Source organism: Tamandua tetradactyla, chromosome 20 (genome assembly GCF_023851605.1).
Source record: "Tamandua tetradactyla isolate mTamTet1 chromosome 20, mTamTet1.pri, whole genome shotgun sequence".
NCBI classification, from domain to species: domain Eukaryota; kingdom Metazoa; phylum Chordata; class Mammalia; order Pilosa; family Myrmecophagidae; genus Tamandua; species Tamandua tetradactyla.
In genome coordinates this window covers 21,312,833-21,335,252 of record NC_135346.1, presented here as the reverse complement: position 1 = coordinate 21,335,252, position 22,420 = coordinate 21,312,833, and positions in this window count along the sequence as shown.

The following is a 22,420-nucleotide window of genomic DNA, read 5'->3' as shown; positions in this document are numbered from 1 at the left end:
GGGCATGTCGAGATATCCCTTCTAAGGTGAAGGATAAATTGCTGCATCTGGCCCCTCCCACATACAAAAAAGAGGCACAATGCCTAGTTGGTCTTTTTGGATTTTGGCGACAACATATTCCTCATTTGGGTGTGCTACTCCGGCCCATTTATCGGGTGACCAGAAAAGCTGCTAATTTTGAGTGGGGACCTGAACAAGAGGAGGCTCTGCGACAGGTCCAGGCTGCTGTGCAAGCTGCTCTGCCACTTGGGCCATATGATCCAGCAGATCCAATGGTGCTGGAAGTGTCAGTGGCAAATAGAGATGCTGTCTGGAGCCTTTGGCAGGCCCCTATAGGAGAATCACAACACAGACCCTTAGGATTTTGGAGCAAAGCCTTACCATCTGCTGCAGAAACAGCTTTTGGCCTGCTACTGGGCCTTAGTAGAGACTGAACGCTTAACCATGGGCCACCAAGTTACCATGAGACCTGAGTTGCCTATCATGAGTTGGGTGTTGTCTGACCTACCAAGCCATAAAGTTGGGCGTGCACAGCAGCACTCTATTGTAAAGTGGAAATGGTATATACGAGATAGAGCTAGAGCAGGTCCTGAAGGCACAAGTAAGTTACATGAAGAAGTGGCACAAATGCCCATGGTTTCCACTCCTGCTGCCACATTACCTTCTCTTTCTCAGACCAGAGCTATGGCCTCTTGGGGAGTTCCTTACAGTGAATTGACTGAGGAAGAGAAAACTCGGGCCTGGTTTACAGACGGTTCAGCACGATATGCAGGTACCACCCGAAAGTGGACAGCTGCAGCATTACAACCCCTTTCTGGGGTGTCCCTGAAGGACAGTGGTGAGGAGAAATCCTCCCAGTGGGCAGAACTTCGAGCAGTGCACCTGGTGTTCATTTTGCTTGGAAGGAAAACTGGCCAGAGGTGCGTTTGTATACTGACTCATGGGCTGTTGCTAATGGTTTGGTTGGATGGTCAGGAACTTGGAAAGACCATAATTGGAAAATTGGTGACAAAGAGGTCTGGGGAAGTAGTATGTGGATAGATCTTTCTGAGTGGGCTAAAAACATGAAGATATTTGTGTCCCATGTGAATGCACACCAGAGGGTGACTTCAGCAGAGGAAGATTTTAATAATCCAGTGGATAAGATGACCCGTTCTATGGATACCAGTCAGCCTCTTTCCCCAGCAACTGCTGTCATTGCCCAATGGGCTCATGAACAAAGTGGTCATGGTGGTAGGGATGGAGGTTATGCATGGGCTCAGCAACACGGACTTCCACTCACCAAGGCTGACCTGGCTATAGCCACTGCTGAGTGCCCAATCTGCCAGCAGCAGAGACCCACACTCAGCCCCGATATGGCACCATTCCCCGAGGTGACCAGCCAGCTACATGGTGGCAGGTTGATTACATTGGACCACTCCCTTCATGGAAGGGGCACCGATTTGTTCTAACTGGAATAGACCCATACTCTGGATATGGGTTTGCTTTCCCTGCATGCAATGCTTCTGCCAAAACTACTATCCGTGGGCTTACAGAATGCCTTATCCATCGTCATGGTATTCCACATAGCATTGCTTCGGATCAAGGAACACACTTCACAGCAAATGAAGTGCGGGAATGGGCACATGCTCATGGAATTCTCTGGTCTTACCATGTTCCCCATCATCCAGAAGCAGCTGGATTGATAGAACGGTGGAATGGCCTTTTGAAAACTCAATTACGGTGCCAACTAGGTGGCTATACCTTGAAGGGCTGGGGTAATGTTCTCCAGGAAGCTGTGTATGCTCTGAATCAGCGTCCGCTGTATGGTGCTGTTTCTCCCATAGCCAGGATCCATGGGTCCAGGAACCAAGGGGTGGAAATGGGTGTGGTGCCACTCACTATTACTCCTAGTGATCCACTAGGAAAATATTTGCTTCCTGTCCCTGCTACCCTGAGTTCTGCTGGTCTACAGGTTTTAGTTCCAAAACGGGGTGTGCTTTCTCCAGGAGAAACAACAGTGATACCACTGAACTGGAAGTTAAGATTGCCACCTGGCCACTTTGGGCTACTTATGCCTCTGGATCAACACACCAAGAAGGGAATTACATTATTGTCTGGGATAATTGACCCTGACTATCAGAAGGAAGTAGGACTGCAACTACATAATGGAGGTAAAGAAGAGTTTTCTTGGAATATAGGAGATCCCCTGGGGCGTCTATTAGTACTACCATGCTCTGTGATTAAAATCAATGGAAAACTGCAACAACACAATCCAGGCAGGACCACTAATGGCTCTGAGACTTCAGGAATGAAGGTTTGGGTCACCCCACCAGGCAAAGAACCACGGCCAGCTGAAGTGCTTGCTGAGGGGAAAGGGAACATGGAATAGGTAGTGGAAGAAGATAGTGATAAATATGAACTTCGACCACGTGATCAGTTACAGAAACGAGGACTGTAATGCTGTTTTGTTTGTGTTATACTATTTAAGTTGTAAGATATCAAGTTTAAGAATGAATGTTGCCCAAGGATTTGCACGCTATTCTGGAGAGATTTAATGTGTTTCCAGTTATATGCAGGACAGTTGAGTGTTGTCAGGTAAAAGAAAAAATGTGTGCTTATTTGTTTTCATTTGGAAATTAAGTATGGTCTAAGGTGATATATATATATATATATATATGTGCCAAGTTGACAAGGGGTGGACTGTCATGGTTAGGGACATGTGTCAACTTGGCCAAGTTGTGGTACCTGTTCATCTGATTGGGCAAGCGCCGGCCTGTCTGTTGCAATGAGGACATTTCATAGGATTAGGTCATAATCACGTCAGCTACATCCACAGCTGATTCCATTTGTAATCAGCCAAAGGGGAGTGTCTTCTGCAATTAGTGATGCTAAATCCAATCATGGGAAGCCTTTTAAGGAGGACTCAGAGGAGACAGGTTGCATTCCTGCTTTGGCTGGTGAGCCTCTGCTGTGGAGTTCATCCAGGCCATCCATTGGAGTCATCGGCTTCGCAGCCTGCCCTGTGGATTTTGGACTCTGCATTCCTATGGTCACGTGAGACACTTTCATAAATTTTATATTTGCAAGTGTTCCCTGTTGATTCTGTTTCTCTAGAGAACCCTAACTAATACAGCTGTCTATTATAATAGCCACATCTGCCCTGTCTTTGGTGATTAAGTGCTGCCACCTGGCTTCTGCCAACTCGGGATCCTCTCATCCCCATTGTGTTTAAGGATTCCAGCTCAGTGACAGCAGTTCCTACAGTAATATCTGACCTACAGAGAAGTGCAACCACAGAGCTCTTTAAGAATGATGGTGTTAGTCTCACAAATTTATTTCTCACTGTTCTGGTAAGAGGTGTATTCTCTGGACATTCCTGGGGTATAAGAGCAGGCTTTGCATGATAAATTCACTCTAACATTCCAATCTCTCTAAGCCTCTGGATCCCCTCATCTACATTATACCAGGGCAGTTCTGGCATTTCAACCTCAGGTAATGTTGGCCACCTTTTGATCCATGTTTCAACCAACCACCCAAACAAGCTGTTAACACCTTTTCTAACTGCTCTAGCTATAACATTGAATGCAGAATCTCTGCTTAATTGGGCCCATATCAATAAATTCAGCCTGATCCAGCCTTATATTCCTCCCACCATTATCCCACACTCTTGAAATCCATTGTCACACATATTCCCCTGATTTCTGTCTATATAAATAGGAAAACTCACACAGTTCTTTTGGAGTATAACGTACCTCCTCATGTGTGATACTTTGTACCTCACCTTTAGGGGCTTGTTGGGACTTTAGCCTAGTTATAGGTCTGGAAGAAACGAGGGGTGGTGGGGGTGGATCATGAAAAGAATTCGAAATATCTTCCAAGCCATTTGCTTCAGGGCCTTCATTTGCAGTTTCATCTGGTGAAACAGCATTAATCACTCTAGGGTTAATCCCTTCAGGAGGAGGTTGGGTGGTCAATTCCTCGAGGCAGGCTGGAGGTGGGGTGGCTATGTCCTCAGGGCAGACTATTATAGGGTTATATAGAGAAGACTCAGCATGGCCTAAGGTTTCAACCTTGCCCCCAACATCCTTATTAATCCATATGTCACCATCCCATTTTTCAGGGTCCCACTCCTTTCCAATCAATGCCCTCACTTTAACGGCAGACACCATGCAAGACTGAGATTTCAGTTTACGTTGTAAAGTTGCTACTCTAACAATAAGATTCTGAGTCTGATTTTCAGAGATCTCAAGTCTACGGCTACAGGAAATAAGATTTTCCCTCAGGTACTCATAGAAGCTTCTACATCTTTCACACGGCGCTTAAACTTCTCTTTTGAAGCCTTAAGCCCATCCCTTTCACCCCTTAATGTAGCCAGTGTATCCAACAACAACCAACCAACATCTCTATAACTCTTATTTCTACAAAACTCTGTAAAGGTGTCAAAGACATTATCCCCCAGAGTCTGGCTTCATACAAGCGAAGCATTAGGAGAATCGAATGAGGATATTTTGACTATCTCCTTTGCCAACTCACTCCATGGATTGGGAGTGTCATTCTGATTATGGGAATCAGAGTCCTTAGTGTCTCTGCGTCCAGTCAGAGTAGAAAACCATTCATAAAAACCCATTTTTAAGATTCTGTTTCTTAAGAACCACTCCCGGTACGAAGATGTATTAGTTAGGGTTCTCTAGAGAAACAGAATCAACAGGGAACACTTGCAAATATAAAATTTATAAAAGTGTCTCACATGACTGCAGGAACGCAGAGTCCGATATCCACAGGGCAGGCTGTGAAGCCGACGACTCCGATGGAGGGTCTGGATGAACTCTGCAGGAGAGGCTCACCAGCCGAAGCAGGAATTGGGGCCTGTCTCCTCTGAGTCCTCCTTAAAAGGCTTCCCGTGATTAGCTTTAGCATCACTAATTGTAGAAGACACTCCCCTTTGGCTGATTACAAAGGGAATCAGCTGTGGATGCAGCTGACGTAATCATGACCTAATCCTATGAAATGTCCTCATTGCAACAGACAGGCCAGTACCTGCCCAATCAGATAAACAGCTACCACAACTTGGCCGAGTTGACACATGTCCCTAACCATGACAAGTGTATCCACATTTATCTACATGACATCTAATTCAGGCCATCATGTCCCCTCAGGACATGACTCATAGCTCTGACTCCAGCTCTCCTTTGCCTTAGGCAATATGTCACTCCAGGTGTGCAATCATTTGAGCACCTGTGAGATGGGCTGTCATATAATTGGGTTGAGAATGGGCACTAAAGTCCCATACCAATGATTGAGAGCAACATGTAGAATTGTCTCATTAATTCCTGTGGTGAAATTTATATTCTCTGGTCCATCTGCATGTGGTGTGCAAATCACATCCTTCATCCTTAGTCCCTTTAATACAGCTTGTAGTTCATCAGTGGTTTTTCAATGGGGGTTTTATGGGTCAAATCCCCTCATTGGGCCACACTTCCTTGCACTGGAATATGAGCCAATCAATTAGCAAATTTGTATCCATTTGGGGGGCTAATGAATACATGCGTTCACGTAGAAAAGGATGAGTGATGACAGGAAATCTACTCATCTCATGCTCTGAGAGCAGTATACCATGTGCACCTCTCCACATGCACCAGTATCCCACAATTGCAGTAGCCAATTTGATAAAAGTTTTTTAGGTTTTTGCATATACTGAGTCCCAATTTCTCACAACTCAGAAGTGATGAAACCTTGCATTGTAATATGTATTTTTTGCTTGGTGGGTGTGGCTGGGGCCACATCAGTGGCATCATCCCTGTCCCAGTTGGGCTAGGACATGCTCCAACTTAACATTACTTTGGACCAGAGAGCAAACAAATTTACATCCTTCAACTTCTTTCTCCTAGTCAGACTGGTGATCTTTGTCCACTGAAGAAAAATCCACTGGGTCCTAGACTTTGGGATCCCAGTCAGGAGAAGTTAGACCTTTACATAACTTCTGCCCCCTTACCCTAGCATACAACATGCTAATTTTTCAAAATTCTCATGTAACTGGCATAGCCTTGTATTTAAAGCATCTTTCAATTCCACTTGTGTTACCCACATATCCCTCTCTAACTTAAGTTCGCCTTTTAGGTGGTAAAGGATCACTTCAGTGACCAAGCCCTCTTCTACAGCTGATAACACAGACTCCAAAAAAGGCCATGCTACAGCTCCAGTGGCCTGGTGGCTTTCCTTTTTTCTTATGAAATCCCAACTGTTCTGAAGCCTGTTGCAGGAGGGCCATTAGTCTAGCTGGGGAGTTATAGTCATCTCTATACTCCCTTAGTGGTCGGCGTTTGTCGAGGAGGGTAGCCACCCCTCCCACATGGAACTTGCAGGCCATCCTGGGATTGTTCCCAGGGAGCCTCCCTTCCCAGTACCCATGCCTTTTATGGCCAGCAGCCTTTTGGTCTCCTAGCTAGCTCACCAAATGTTCTAACCCAACTCAACTCCAAGATCAAAGAGCACACTAGGTATAATATTACCCATGAGTTTTAATTACGGATTAACAGAAGGAAAATTTACCCAATGGCAGCCAGTGAGGATATGAAGGTCAGCACTTCATGCCAAACCCCAAAAAAGGAACAGGAATGTAGAAGCCAAGAGTTTAAAGCAAGACCTACAGAATTTGTTGCAAGCTGCTGGCCTCGGGATGGCAGCGGTAAACTGTGGAGATTGTTATGTAGAGCAGTCTGGGAGGAAGAGAATGTTTACCCAAAACAGTTATGTTAAGTATGAAGAACACTGTGAGATAAGAATCTTGCTCCCTCAGGAAATGCCTGCATATCTATTGACATCCTGTGGTATATAACTAGGATCTGGTTGAGAATAAAATTGTCTGAAGTCTGTCTGAAGTAAACTCAAGCTTCAGACCCCCTGAGCCCGTCTGTGTCTTTCTTTCTTTTCTTCCTTTCTCTCTCTCCTTCTAATCATTCCTTAATATCCTTCGAGCTCCGTTTCAATAGGAAGCAACACAGGAATATCAAGAGAGTAGCTGATCAAGTTTAATAGAGTTCTACTGGATTTGGTTACAACAGGCTTTCAGCAGAGTCTCATGAGACTTGGTTACCAACAATGATGGGGTAGGGGGTAGAGTTTTACATTCTTTGACCTTTAACATCTCTCCCTGGTCCTGTAGGTGGATGTGTGCAGAGATTTGCTCTCAAAATGGAATGATGGGTGGGGCCACCCCCTGGATCCTTACATTGATTCTACTGTTTTTCTTATTCTCCATTTCATTAACTTCTGCTCTAATCTTTTTTTTTTTTTTCTTCTGCTTGATTTGGGATTAGTTTGCTATTCTTTCTCCAGTTTCTCCAGTTGTTCAGTTATGTCCTTAATTTTAGCTCTTTCCTCCTTTTTAATGTAGGCACGTAAGGCTATAAATTTCCCTCTCAGCACTACCTTCACTACATCCTGTAAGTTTTGACATGTTTTGTTCTCATTTTCATTCATCTCCAGATATTTCCTGATTTCTCTTGCCTCTGTTAGATGCCTGACACATTGAAACAGCTAGTATGTTCTTTTATACTGGTATACCAAACCAGTTCACACACTAGTGAAACTTTGACCAACTGGACTGCCAACGTGTATCAAGAGCTATCTGTGTTACACCCACTACCCCTATTAGCCTACTGGATGGTTAGTGATCCAGCTTTAACACTCGATCTTACAGTCTGTTTTCTCAGACCACTCCTAGAACCAAGAGTCACATAAGTCTCTGGGATGCAAGATTTGAGATAGAGTTTAATGTGAAGGATATTTATTAGAGTGTGCTCTTGGGATCACCATTTGTGAAAGAAAGGGGATAGAAGCACCATTGGGAAGGGGGAAACATCAAATGTGATGCAGTCCTCACGACAGCTTTGCCAACTCCATCATGAGCCTGGAAACAAAAATAGCCCTTTAGAGTTGTGCTACATTGAGCCAATATGATTGAGACTGTGAAGCCTTGTCTTGACAAATCATGAGATGTAAGTTTCCCCAGAAAGGGCATAACATTGGATGAGGCAGCTCTCCTGTCCTTGACATTCTTGAAGGTTTTTGTAGCTGAACACTGTCTACTGGCCACACTCCTAGGAGCTGAAGCAACAAGGCTCTTCTTGTTGCTGAAGGTGGATGGTGCGTCTCCATGTCCAACAAAAGTGTGTTTTTAATTTTGAATTTTGAAATAATTTCGAATTTGCAAGACAGTTATAAAAATAGTCCAAAGAGTTCATATTCACCGTTCACTCAGCTTCCGCAAATGTTAACACCTTACATAACCACAATACAACAAATTAACATTTGATGCAAATAATTTTAAATAATCTGCAGACTTTATAAAAATTTGCCAATTGTTCCACTAATACATTATTTTCTGGCCCAGGAAATCAATCCAAGACCCCACAATTTATTTTAATTGTCATGTCTCCTTAGTTCCCTCCAATCTGGAATAGTTCTTCTTTCTTTTTCTTCTGCTACCTTAACTTAGTACTGACCAGTTATTTTGTAGAATGATTCTAATTTGAGTTTGTCTATTATTTCATGGTTAAACTTTGGTTGTACATTTTGGGCAAAAATACTACAGAAATGATGTTCTGGGCATCATAACAGGAGGTACATTATATTAATGTGTCTCATTACTGGTGATGTTGACTTTGATTAATTGATCAAGATTTTGTATCCTGGGCTTAGCCACTGTAAAGTTACTACTCTTCCTTTTATAGTTAAGAAATTTCTTAACGAAATATCTTTACAATTTATAAATATTTTATTGGGATATACTTTGAGTATGAGCAGTTTCTTAAAAGGACAATTGCTATTTGATGAAGAGGTATGACTTTGCTGTAAACCCCAGAAGTCTGTATTATGATATCTCTTATTAATAAATAGTAAAGGCTCCAGGCAGTATTTCACTATATTAGAAACATTAAATATTTTATCTGCTGAGCCATGAGTCCCAAGTGGCAATGCTGTTCTAATGCATTCTAGAGCAGCTATAGTGCCTTCTATGACTGGTGTCAATTTACAGTTGATAGCCTTAACAGTTACTCAGCAAGAGGATCAGAGAAGGCTGACAAAATACAACATGTGTTGCCTCCAAAATCAAGAGAATTTCACCAAGTTTGCTTTTTCTTAATGGCAAGGAATACAAAAGGCAGCAACTTGCTTTTTACTTCGGTGGGTTTATCTTAACATTCCCTAGATCTCTGGATTCCCCAAAACTTCCCTGATTTGGCAGGTTCTTACATCTTTATAGGGTTTACCTCCTTTTCTGATGTGCATTTGTCTTACCAAGGAACCTAGAGTACTTGCTACTTCTTACTGAAGAAGTACAATCTGCATGATATCATTAGTGTGATGAAAAAATGTGATAGCCAATGAGATGGTGTATTACTTTCCTATTAGTGATGTAATATATTACTCAAACTTAGTGGCTTAAAACACCATATATTTATTATTTTACAGTTCTGGAGGCCAGAAGCCTGAAATCAGTTTCATTGTGCTGAAGTCAAAGTCTTGGCAGGACTGTGCTCCTTCTAGAGGCGCTAAGGAAGAATCCATTTCTTTGCCTTTTCTAGCTTATAGAGGATGCCTGCATTCCTGGGCTAGTGGACCAAACCCCCATCTTCAAAGCTAACAGCACAGCATGTTCCAATCTCTTTCTCTGTCCTTCTGTCATCACATCACCTTTTTTGAATTTTAACTCTACTGCGATATTCATCTTCATCTTCAGATGTCAGCTTGGCTGGTTATAGTGCCCAGTTGTTTGGTCAAGCAAGCAGTGGCTTGATTGTTACTGTGAGGACAATTTGTGGATTTAAATAATCAGTGAGTTGATTATATCTATGATTATATCCACAATCAACTGAGAAGATGGCCTTCAACAGTGAGAGAGGTCTCATCCAATCAACTGAAGGCTTTAAAAGGAGAAGTGATTATTTCAGCAGTCAGAAAAGAGAATTCTCATCTCTACTTCAGCCAGCCAGCTTCTCCTGGGGAATTCATCAAAAATCTTCATTGGAATTTCCAGCTTGTGATTCTGAATCCAGAATCTCTGTCAGGTGCACGGTGTTAGTTTCCTAAGGCTGAAGGAATAAATTACTGCAAACTTGTTGGCTTAAAACGACAGAAACTTACTCTCTCACAGCTCAGGCTACCAGCAGACTGAAATCAGTGTTCTGAGGGGGTTGGTTCCTCCTGAAGACTCTGAGGGAGAAACCGTCCTGTGCCTCTCTCCTGGCTTCTGATGGCTCCTGGCAACCATTGGCATTCCTTGGCTTGAAGACTCATCTCTATAATCTCTGCCTCCATCTTCACATCACCTTCTTCTCTGTGTCTCTGCATGCTTTTTTCTGTCTTTTAGAAGGTCATTTTTATTGGGTATAAGGACTACCATAATCAATTATGATCCAACTTCAATTCTTACGTTAATTTAATTGCAAACACACCCTATATGCAAATAAGGTCACATTGTGATGTACCAGGTGGACATGAATTTGGGGGGACATTATTCATCCTACTATATGCTCTCATCTAAATCAGCCCAATATAAAACTTTGCTCTTTGCCTCCTGGTCTAGCATACTGCCAACCAACTCTTAACATATTTCTAAGGCTTATGTTATATAATTAGCAATTCTTACAATTATTTTCGTATTTAAGCCTTCTAATATTGGGACAAGTTTGGTAGTTGTCTCCTTTTGAACATGCTACAAAATGACTCCAATTATAAATCTACAGGCAATGAGAGTTAATAGGTATGGAGCATGAGTAAAATTATCATCCCTTTCAACCCTCAGTTGAGGTCATCACAGAGTTGGCGTACTAGTCATGAATGCTTCATTTTAAAAAAGGAAGTGAGTTTGTTTATACTGTAAAACATAAACATAGTGAGTTTTTGGGATCCAAGATATTAACTTACGTCTGAATCCACCCATTTGTCTCCATTCCAATTCTCAGGATACCACTCTATTCCCAATAAATGCTCTAAAATTTTCATAATGAATATGCTTTCATTGTGAATTCACCATTTGTAATTATTTATCAACCTAAATAATCAGACTTCATTACTCATTTTATCTATGTCAGCGTTGAAGCTCCTTGGTATAAGAGAATCTTTTAGGCCAAACATAAAAATATTTGATCCTGGAACTTCCAGATTTAGTTCCAACATGCAAAAAGGTGGGAAGTTATCAGTTCCATCATCACAACAAGAAAATGTTGAAGAAACTGAAATTAACAACTTTTCTTGGATCTGCTTGAGAATTGAGGTCACAGGGCAAATTGCCTCCTCTCAAACTGGAAAGACAGGAGAAATCAAAGAATCACAGCTTGCCTGGAGCAGAAAACTCAAGCCAGTAACTGGCAAAAATATTTAAGTAGTGAATGATGAATTTCTAGAGGTTGAGTGTAAAGTAGCTTGAGAGTCAAAAACTTAGGGGCCCAGTCTTGGGGGTAGGAATCCCACCAAGGTGAAAATAGGTTTTGCCTCTAGGAGCTCCAGTAGGTTCTCACATTGAAGATTGAAGAAAAATTCCCTAGAGTTTCAGGGAAGCAAGAGAAAAAGTAAAAATTCTGAAAAGTCATATTTTGAAATATGACCAGAGTATTCTGTTCTCTGTGAAAAAAAATAGCCTGTTGTCAAAGGAAAGTTCTTTACCAGAACCTTATCTGACCTAAGGAAGGGGCGATTAGATTCACATCCTCTCTAGCCTTTTTGTTTCAGATAAGGGGAGGGGAAAAAAGGCTAAGAAACTGTTCTTCAGGTCATAGCCCAGGGATTTAGGCCCACTAAAAAACCCGAAATTTAATCATAAAATTAGAATGCTTTACTCTCCCCACTACCTTAACACCACATCAACAACAGTCCAATATACCAACAGAGGGTTACAACTGAGAGAGCTACAAGACAGACTCAATTTGAGAATACGTTTTTAGGGCAACCCAAAGGCCACAGGGAAGACAAAAACAAGGACACCAGAGAGAATTGAAGCCTCTGACACCGACAACTACAGAAAATATTAAACACAGCCTAATTACTAGCCAGATAAACATAAAACCTCACACCAAATGCCTATTTATCTCAGTTCCTATTATTTAACATATCATGTCTGGCTTTCAAAAATATAACAAGGCATGCTAAAAGTCCAGAATAAACAGTCTGAGGCAACAAAACAAGCAGACTAAGGTATGGCAGAGATTTTGGAACTATTAGACCAGGAATTTAAAATAACTGTGTTTAATATTCTAAGTGCTCTAATGAAAAAAAAGGACAACATGCAAGAATAAGAGGGTAACATAAGAAAACAGATGGGTAACAAAAGAAAATGATAGATATCAAAAGCACTGTAACAGAAATGAAGTTTGCCTTTGAAGGGCTCACCCTTAGACTGGACACAGCCAAGGAAAGAATCAGTCAACTTGTAAGTCAATAGGAACTTCCCCAACTGAAATGCAAAGAGACAAAGGAATGAAAAAATAAAGCATAACAGAATATCCAATAATTGTGGCACAATTACAAAAGGTATAATGTATGTGTACTGGGTATGCCAAAAGGAGAATAAAAAGAAAAGGAGTTGAAGATATATTTGAGTGAACAATTGCTGGAAACCTTCCAAAATCAAATACAAACACCAAATCACAAAACTAGGAAGCTGAGAGAACACAAAACAGGATAAAAAAATCTATACCTAGGTATATTAGGACACTGCAGAAAACCAGACAAAGAAGAAATTTTGAAAAAGCTAGAGGGCAAAAAACACCTTATCTATAGAGGAACATGGATAAGACTTACATTTAGGATTTATTTTCCTAAACCATGTGTGCTGGTTTAAAGCTGTCATGTACCCTGGGAAAGCCATGCTCATTCAATACTGCTGGGTGAAATTTTCTTTTATTGTTTTAGGTGGTAATTTTTGATTAGATGGTTTCCATGTAGATGTGTCTCCACCCATTCGAGGTGAGGTTGCTTACTGGAGTGCTTTAAGAGGGAACCATTTTGGGAAAAACTCAGAGCTAACAGAGCCACCCAGCCAGAGAACTTTGGAGATGCCTAAGGAAAACATCCCCAGGGAAGCCTCATGAAACGAGAGGAGAAAGCTAGCAGTTGTCTCCATGAGCCATGAGAGAAACCCAGAACATCATCGGCCCTTTCTTTGGAATTAAAGTATCTTTTTCTGGATGCCTTAGTTTGGACATTTCTATGGCCTTAGAACTGTAAATCTGCAACTTAATAAATTCTCCTTTTAAAAGCCGTTCCATTTCTAGTATATAGCATTCTGGCAGCTTCAGCAAACTAAAACACCATGTAAGTAAGATGAGAGTAGAGTGAAGTATTTAAAGAGTTGAAAGAGTAAAACCACAAACCTAAAATGATATATTCAGAGAAATTATCCTTCTCAAAGAAATAAAACCCTTTTCAAACAAACAAATCATAAGGGGGAATCTGTCTCAGATAGATCTTCCCTACCAAAAATGTTTAAAAATTTCCTTAGAAAGAAGCAAAATTATAAAGTCAAAATTAGGATCTTCACAAGGAAAGAAAGAGCATTAGAGGAGTAAGAGAAGGTTAAAAATTATGTTTGTTATTCTGAATTTGTCTAATAGATCATTTTTATTCAAATAGTGATAGCAACAATGTATCAGGTGATTACAGGTTATGGATAAGTGAAATGAGTGACTGCATTGGATGAGAGGGAGTAATTGGGGATACACTGCTATAAGATATCTGTATTACCTTGAAGTGGTATGGTGTTATGTGAAAGTGGGCTTTGAGAAAATGGAAAAGTTTTGGTAAAGCATGATGGTGATGGTAACACAGTATTGTGAATATAATTCACAGCATTTTTTTGTGTGTGTGAGCAGGCACCAGGTCTCCAGCATGGCAGGTGAGAACTCTACCTGCTGAGCCACCGTGGCCCACCCTAATTAACAGCATTGAAGTATATATTCGAATGTGGCTAAAAGGAGAAATTTTAGGTTGTATGTATGTTACTAGATAAAAAATTTTTTAATCCATTTTTAAATGGATTTACACTGTACAACAAAGTGAATCCTAAGCTAAAATCCTAAACTACGTGTATAAATATGTAAATACAAATAACTGTAATAGCACAGTTATAAAAATGTGTTTTCATCAATTGTAACAAAGGTGCCACAATATTGCAACAGGATGATATACAGATTTTTTATTGATATACAGATTTTATGAATGATTTTTCTGTAAACTTGCAACTACTCTAATAAAAAAGTTATAAATGTTAGTGATCACTGCTGATCCGATGGACATTGCGCGAGATTTATTTCATGTATGTAAGGCTGGATGGACTTAAAAAATCAATTATTGGCATGATGCCCAATGGATGGAGGTAGCTGAAGGACACATTGTCTGAGAAGTAGAATGGTGAACTGCGGTGTACACATATGATGGAATATTGTGTAGCCACAGAAAGGAACCAAGTCATGAGGCATGCAATGAGATGAATGAACCTTGGGGATATTATGTGGTGCAAAATAAGTCAGAAAAAAAAAGAACAAATAATGTACGGTCTCTTTTAGAACACTTATAAAAAATTGGGGCCTAGACTGTAAGCTCTACATTTAGTCCAGAGCTGTTAATGTTATTTCTACATTTTGAGTTGTACTATATATATAAAATCTGGTATCTCTTTGGAACTTTGGCTTCCTGTGTGACATACCTAAGAACAGAATTGGAGCTCTGCAGCTCTGAAAGTCAGCATTGCCACATGAAACAGCTGTTAAAGAAACCAAAAAAGAGATCAGGCTTCAATTAGAGATAAGGATGATGTCGATCAGTTTGGTGCACCAGAATACAGGGGGAAGGATGACAAGTTGGTATTTTAGAAATTCACCTGTTGTATGAGACCAAAGGAAGAGAGGCTTCTTTTGTCCAAAACCTAAATTTTCTGAAGCACATAATCTAACTTAACCTGATGAATAGCTCATTTGAACAACCCAAACACAGGGAGCCCAGAATGGGAATGAGGGCTTGTAATTCTGGATAGCTTAGTTAATACCTGGATATATCCCACAGTATGTTGGGCAGTTAATTAAAAAGTATTGGCAGAGGTTAAAAGGAGTAGATTGTGGATACCTTTGACATTGCTTTCACCTGTATGTTCCTAGAAATGGCATATTCATATTATGATAGCAGCAAAAAGAATGTTTTTGAGGAAGAATTAGAGGAGGAAAATGTGATAATCACTTTAGTTGCAATAAAAGGGGACCTTCAAGAGAAGCATCAAATGGAAACAAGTACTTCTACTGCAGAAGTTAAGAAGAAGGCTAGGAAAAGGGATAGAGTTCCTCTTCCTCAAACAAGTGAGCAATTAAAAGCTTGCTGAAAACCTGAAGTATCAGTGCTTCTTTTGCCAACCATCTTGCTTCCAGTTAATAAGTTACACCAGGACACTTTGTGGAAGTGGTGCCAACATTTTAATGAGAGTACCAATAGCCCAAAAATAGAGATTTATTTGAGGCTCCAGCAACATGCTTACCCTGAGTAAAAACATGATATTCCTGACACACCACGGAAGGCCAAATTGCAGTCATGTTTGAAGAATTGTAAGATGATGACCAAGGCAGCAAAGGGTCAGAAAAGTTGTAAGAAAGAGGAGAGAGAAAAAAATAACTAAAAGAATTGAAGTTATAACTTTAGCTCAGGAGGCAACATTGGCATCACAGACAAGAATTGCTGCAAGAGCAGTTCAGCCTAAGACTGTGAATTCATGTCCCATGCCTACTTCTGTTGAGACCTTTTAGCTACAAGTCTCTGGTCTTATGGTGTGTGGTCCAGGGCAGAGTTCTCCATGCAGACACGAAGGGTTGGGTTTGCCTGCAGTTCCATGCAAGGCAGGCCTGGGTACCTGACACTCCCAAGAAGATGATCTCTTTCTTTCTGTTACCAGCCTGCACTTTTGCATCTGCAAATGTAGAAGACAATATATTGTGCCCTGAATGTGTGAAAAGAAACAAAAAGTTAATGAAAAATTAATTCTAATAGGGAATGAGAAGCAATCTTCTTTGAACATACCACGATCTCTTTTTATTTGGATGGGCAATGGTTAATAAAGAACGAATGACTGTCAGTCCATAGTTAAATTGACTTGCATCGTGATGATTGCTGTGCTGCATCCCAACCATGTTCAGTGCTGCATGCTTTCTTGAGTAAAAATGTAAGTTTCTGGATTCTGGACTTTGGGTTTGCCAAAAAGTGACTGCTACTGCTGCTTTTTATAAATTGGGTTTAGGAAGAGGTTTTCCCATCCTCTCCAATTAAAATGTTCCTCTATGTACTGGTTCCATATAAATTACTGTTAGATGAGAGTTCCATTACAGAGTAAGTATCAGCAAATGTTTTATCACTAAGTGTGTAGCTATATAGATTTTTTTGCTACTTTAAAAATTTTGTGTGTATATAATATATTCACAATACTCAAAAAGTACTTGGGGATATAGGGTGAAATATTTCTCATTGTAATATTGACACAACCTTGTTAAATCATATTGTGTCTGTGTATTTTTCTAATGAAATTTCTACACATGGATTTGCTGTTGAATAAAATTCCTCCAAATGGAAAAAGTCCTTTGAAGGATGGAAGAAAAATATGGAACCATTAAGCTTTACCACCAGGAAAACCCCTGATACTGTCTCAAATATTAGGGACTCCCAATTCAATAGGTGAAGCCCTTGATCTTAAGGCATGCTTTTGTTAAAATTGTTTTTGTAGCAGAGTATTCAAGCCTACCTGAAGTTATGTCTAAGAGTTACTTCCAGAAAACCTCTTTTGTTTGTCAGATATGGCTTCTCTCGTGCAAAGCCCAACTCTGAAAGTAAAATCATTAACCTCCCCCCAACCATGGGACATGATATCCAGGGGTGAAAATCTCACTGGCAACATGGGATATGACTCCCAAGGAAGAGCTGGGCCCTGGTACATGGGATCAACAACACCTTCCTTACCAAAAGGGGTCAAAGAAATACAACAAAATAAGGTATCAGTGGCTAAGAGAGTTCAAATAGAGTCAAGAAGCTACTCTTAAGCAAGCTTTAGCTATTGTTCATTACCACAGGTTGCCAAAACTCAACCAAAACCATTTCTGGTAACCCTAAAGAATACCTAGGCCTCTATCTGAGATTCTACAAAATTTCCATGTACTAAGATTACTTTCTAGAAACCTACAACCTCCAGGTGGGTTCTTAGGCCAGAAAAGTCCTGAAACCCAGAGGGGCCAGCCTCTCCAAGAACATCAACTAGTTTCATTCCCCTATTCCATATTATAAACACTCCTTTCCAATATGAAAAAGTTAGAAAGGACAGAGCCTAAATACCCCTAGACGGTGGGAGAAGGATCAAAGGAGAAGGAGGAGTTATAACAGACAAGATATGAATGTGACTGTTGAATCATTATATTGATATTTCTTTTAGCCTCCAATGTCTTGGAGCAGCTAGAAGGAAAAACCTAAATTGTGAAACAGTAACCCATACCAAACTCTGAAATCTCTTCTATAACCACTTGCTACAAATTACTTTGAAATTTATTGCTTTTTAATACATATGTTATATTTCATAATAAAAATATTAAAAAATCAATGATTGTAATTTATCATATTGACAAGTTAAAGAAGAAAAATTATATGATCATATCAATAAATGCAGAAAAAGCATTTGACAAAATCCAATATCCGCCATGATCAAAACACTCAGAAAACTAGAAATAGAGGGGAACCTTTTCCTACTTGGTAAAGAACGTCTATGAAAAACCTGAAGCTAACATCATATTTAATGGTGAGCAACAAGATGCTTTCCCCCAAGACTGAGAGTAAGGTGAAGGTGTCTCCTCTCAGCGTTGTAATTCAGTATTGTGCTGGAAGTCCTAGCTAATGCAAAAATACAAGAAAAGGAAATAAAGGATATAAAAACTGGAAAGAAAGAAATGAAACTGTTTTTGTTTGTAGATAGCATGATTGTTTATTTAGAAAACCCCAAATACTTGACAAAAATCTCCTAGAACTAACAAAAAATTATAGCAAGTTGGCAGAATACAGGATTAGTGTACAAAAGTGAATTTCTCTCCTATATACAAGTAACGCATGATTGGGCTTTGAAATTAAAAACACAATGCCATTTATATTAGTATGAACAAGTGAAATATTTAGGCATAAATCTAACAAAGTATGCATAATATCCATATGAGGAAAACTATAAAACTCTGATGAAAGAAATCAAAGAGGAACAAAATAAATAGAGCTTCTTTCATTGATAAGAAGACTCAATATTGTTAAGGCATCAGTTTTTCCCAACTTAATTTATAGATTCAATGCATTCCCAATCAGAATCCCAGAACATTTCTTTGTGGATATCGACAAACTTATTCTAAAGTTTAGAAAGACAAAAGACTGAAAATATCCAACACTTATGAAGAAGAAGATCAAATTTTAAGGACTGGCACTACACACCTTCAAGACTTACTGGAAAGCTACAGTAAGCAAGACAGTGTAGTATTGGTGAAATAATAGATTCATAGATAAATGAAGCACAAAAGAGAGGCAAGAAACAGACACCTACAAACATAGTCAATTGACCTTTGACACAAGAGCAAAGAGAATTCACTGAAGATGGCATACTTTTTACAATAGCTCTGGAACAATTGCACATCTGCATGCAAAAAAAATGATTCTAGACATAGTTCTTATGCATTTTATAAAGATTAACTCAAAATGGATCCTAGACTGATAGTTAATTGAATGTGTCAACTTGGCTAGGTTATGGCATCCAATTGTTTGGTCAAGCAAGCATTGGCGTAAATGTTACATGAGGGTACTTCATGATAGATTTCTATCATTTGTCAGTTGATTGTGTTTACACCAACTGCATCTACAATCAACATAAGAAGACTTTCCTCAGCAATAAGGGGAGTCTCCTCATCCAATAAGTTGGAGGTCTTAAAGGGAGAACTGAGAATTTCAGCAATCAGAAAACAGAATTTATGTCTCTACTTCAGCCAGACAGCTCCTCCCCGGGAATTCAATGTCATCTTCATTGAGTTTTCAACTTGCAGCCTGTCCTTTGGAATGGAGACTTGATATTTCCCACAGTCATATGGGCCAATTCCTAAAATAAATAAATGAATATGTAAATACAAATATAAATAAATAAATACATATATTGGTTCTGTTTCTCTGGAGAATAGTAACTAATACATAGACTTCAATGGAATATTAAAACTTTTAGGAGACAATATAGGAAAAATTCTACATGACTTAAAATAAATAAGATAAATTAGATTTTAGATACCTTAGAAGCAGAATTAATGGAAGAAAAATTTATAAGTTGGTGTATTATTCAGGGTTTTCTAGAGAAACAGAACCAACAGGAGATAACTGTAAAAATGAGATTTATAAAGGTGTCTTACACAATCACGGGAATGCAAGAGTCCAAAATCCATAGGGCAGGCTGTAAAGCTGGCAACCCCGATGAAGGATCTCAAATTCCACAGGAGAGACTCACTGGCTGAAGAAGTGGTGCAAATTATGTCTTCTTTCTTAAAAGTCTTCAATTTATTGGATCAAATACAGTTGATTAGATTATCTCATTTGGGGAGGCACGCCCTTAGTTGATCATAGATGTAATCAGCCATAGCTGCAATCAACTGACTGATGATTTAATAAACCAGCATGCTAGTTTAACAGTCAGCCATGACATATCCCTGCAACAACATTAGGCCATTGTTTACCTGACTAGACAACTGGGCACCATCAGCTGGCCAAGTTGTCATGAGAACCTAACCATCACAGTCAGATTTCACTGAAATTAAAATGCTACACTGCAAAAGATACTGCTAATGAAATGAGAAAACAAACCATACACTGGGAAAAATATTTTCAAAACTCATATCTGATAAAACTCTTGTATCCAAAATATACAAAGAACTCTGAAAACTTCAAAATAAGAAAACAAACAATTCAATTTAAAAATGGACAAAAATCTGAAGATATCTCACCAAAGAATATATACAGATAACAAGCATATGAAAATATACTCAACATCCTATGTAATTAAGGAATTGTAAATTGAAACAATAATGTGATACTACTACATACCTATTAGAATGGCTAAAACCCAAAAAACCGACAATACCAAATTCTGGAGAAGATGTGGAGTATCCAGATGTCACATGGTGGAATCTTACAGTAGTCAGCCTTTTCAGATTGGCCTCTTTCTCTTAGAAATATGGATTTAAGTTCCCTCCATGTCTTTTTGTGACCTTATAACTCACCTCTTTTTATGGTTGAATAATATTCAATTGCATGGATTTTTAAAGTTTGTTTATCCATCCACCTTTTGAAGGACATCTATGTTGTTTTCAGTTTTGGGAAATTATGAATAGAGTTACCATAAACGTATGTGTGCAGGCTTTTGCATGGACCTAAGTTTTCAAATCATCTAGGTAAATACTTAAAGCATGACTTCTGGATCATATAGTAAGACTATGTTTAGCCATGTAAGAAACTGCCAAACTGTCTTCCAAAGTGCCTGTAATTTTGCATTCCCATCAGCAAGGAATGAAAGTTCTTGTTGCTCCGTATCCTCTCCAGTTTTTGGTATTGTCAGTTTTTTTTATTTTAGCCATTCTAATAGGTATGTAGTAGTATCCCATTATTTTTTAATTTACAATTCCCTAATTCTACAGGACACTGAATATATTTTCCATGCTTAATGTTTCTTCATTTCAGCACCCCAAGTCTCAAGCAAGTTCCTTTTTTATTCAACTCTAACCTTTATCTATAAAGTAAAGAAGATTTTGGAAAATGTAGTTCTAAGAGTCATACAACATAATTCAGTACAATCATCATTGTTGCTGAAGGATCAAAGCTCTTTTCAACTTGAAGCATTGTGCCCAAACTGAATCAGGAACAAAGAACAAAAGGTGAAAATAACAAGTCAGCTGAGACTATTCTTTTACAAGAACTTTGCACATTTATTGATTTCTATCAACTACCCACTGACCAAGACACTTAATTATAGTTTACATTCACTACAAAAATGTGGAAGACGTATCTTTCAACAGCAAAGATCAATAACCTGAAAATTTTTAAGTTCTCTTATTAAGGAATAAAGGGAGAATAGATATCAGGTAAACAAATTTCTGGCCACAAGTAGACCAGAAAGAAAACCCTGGCAAGTATCAAAATCAATATCACAATGATTACATGCATCAAGCATCATGGCAACTATTTAGAAACAATAATAAAACTAATGTAAAATACACTTAAATGCACATTTTAAAATACACTTAACTTTACATATGGATCTAAGGAGACTTCACCATGGAAATGAGAAAATATTTATATAAGTACATGATATTGAAAATAATACATATCAAAAGTTGTGGTATATAGCTGAAAGGGTACCAGGAACAGTAGTTATCACTACAGAGATTTGTATTAGAAAAGAAAAAAACTATTATAAGCTAAGCATCCCCTTCAAGGATGAAACCCTGATAAAGCAGTTCCACATTTATAACATGTGAAAGGTTTTTCTTCCAGTATGAACTTAATTATTCATAATAAAAGAGGTGCACCTTAAGTCTTTCCTACATTGATTTATGGTCATAGGGTTGCTCTTCAATGTGAGCCCTCCCATGTCTTTGAAAGTCTGAGGGAGGGACAACTAAAATATTTTCCACATTCTTGTCATTCATAAGATTTTTCCCAGTATGAGTTCTCACTTGCTGACTAAGGAATGAAAGACTCAAAAGCTTTCCCACAATCTTTAAATTTATATGGTTTCTCTAGATTGTGTGTTCTTACATGTGTAATAAAGTATGAGGAATTATAAAGAGTTTTCCATGTTCCTTTACTTACTGATTTCTCTCCAATATGAATTTTCACATGGCTTTGAAATAATCAGATACAAGTTAATACTTCTCTGCATTCCTTATAGTAATAGGATTTCTCTCTGGTGTGAGCTCTTATATGTTTCCTAAGGGATGAAGAACAGTTGAAGGCATACCCACAGTTTTTACATTTGCTGCATTTCTTTCCAAGACACATTATCACATGCACAATAAAGTGTTAAGAACAAATGAAGGCTTTCTTACATTGTTTACATGTATATAGTCTCTCCCTAGTGTTTTTAGTCATATGGCTAGTAAAGGAGGAGGTAAAAGCAGTATACTTTCCCATATCCCTTGTATATATAGGGTGTCTTTATGATATGAATTCTCATATGCACAGTAAGTTTTGAGGAATAAATGAAGGGCTTCCCACATTCCTGTGTTCATAGGACTTCTCTCCAATTCAAATTCTTACTTGTATAGTAAGGGATGTGGAAGAAAAAATGGCTTTCCCACATTCTTTTACATTCATAGGGCTTATTTCCAGTATGAGTTCTCACAAATTCATTAAA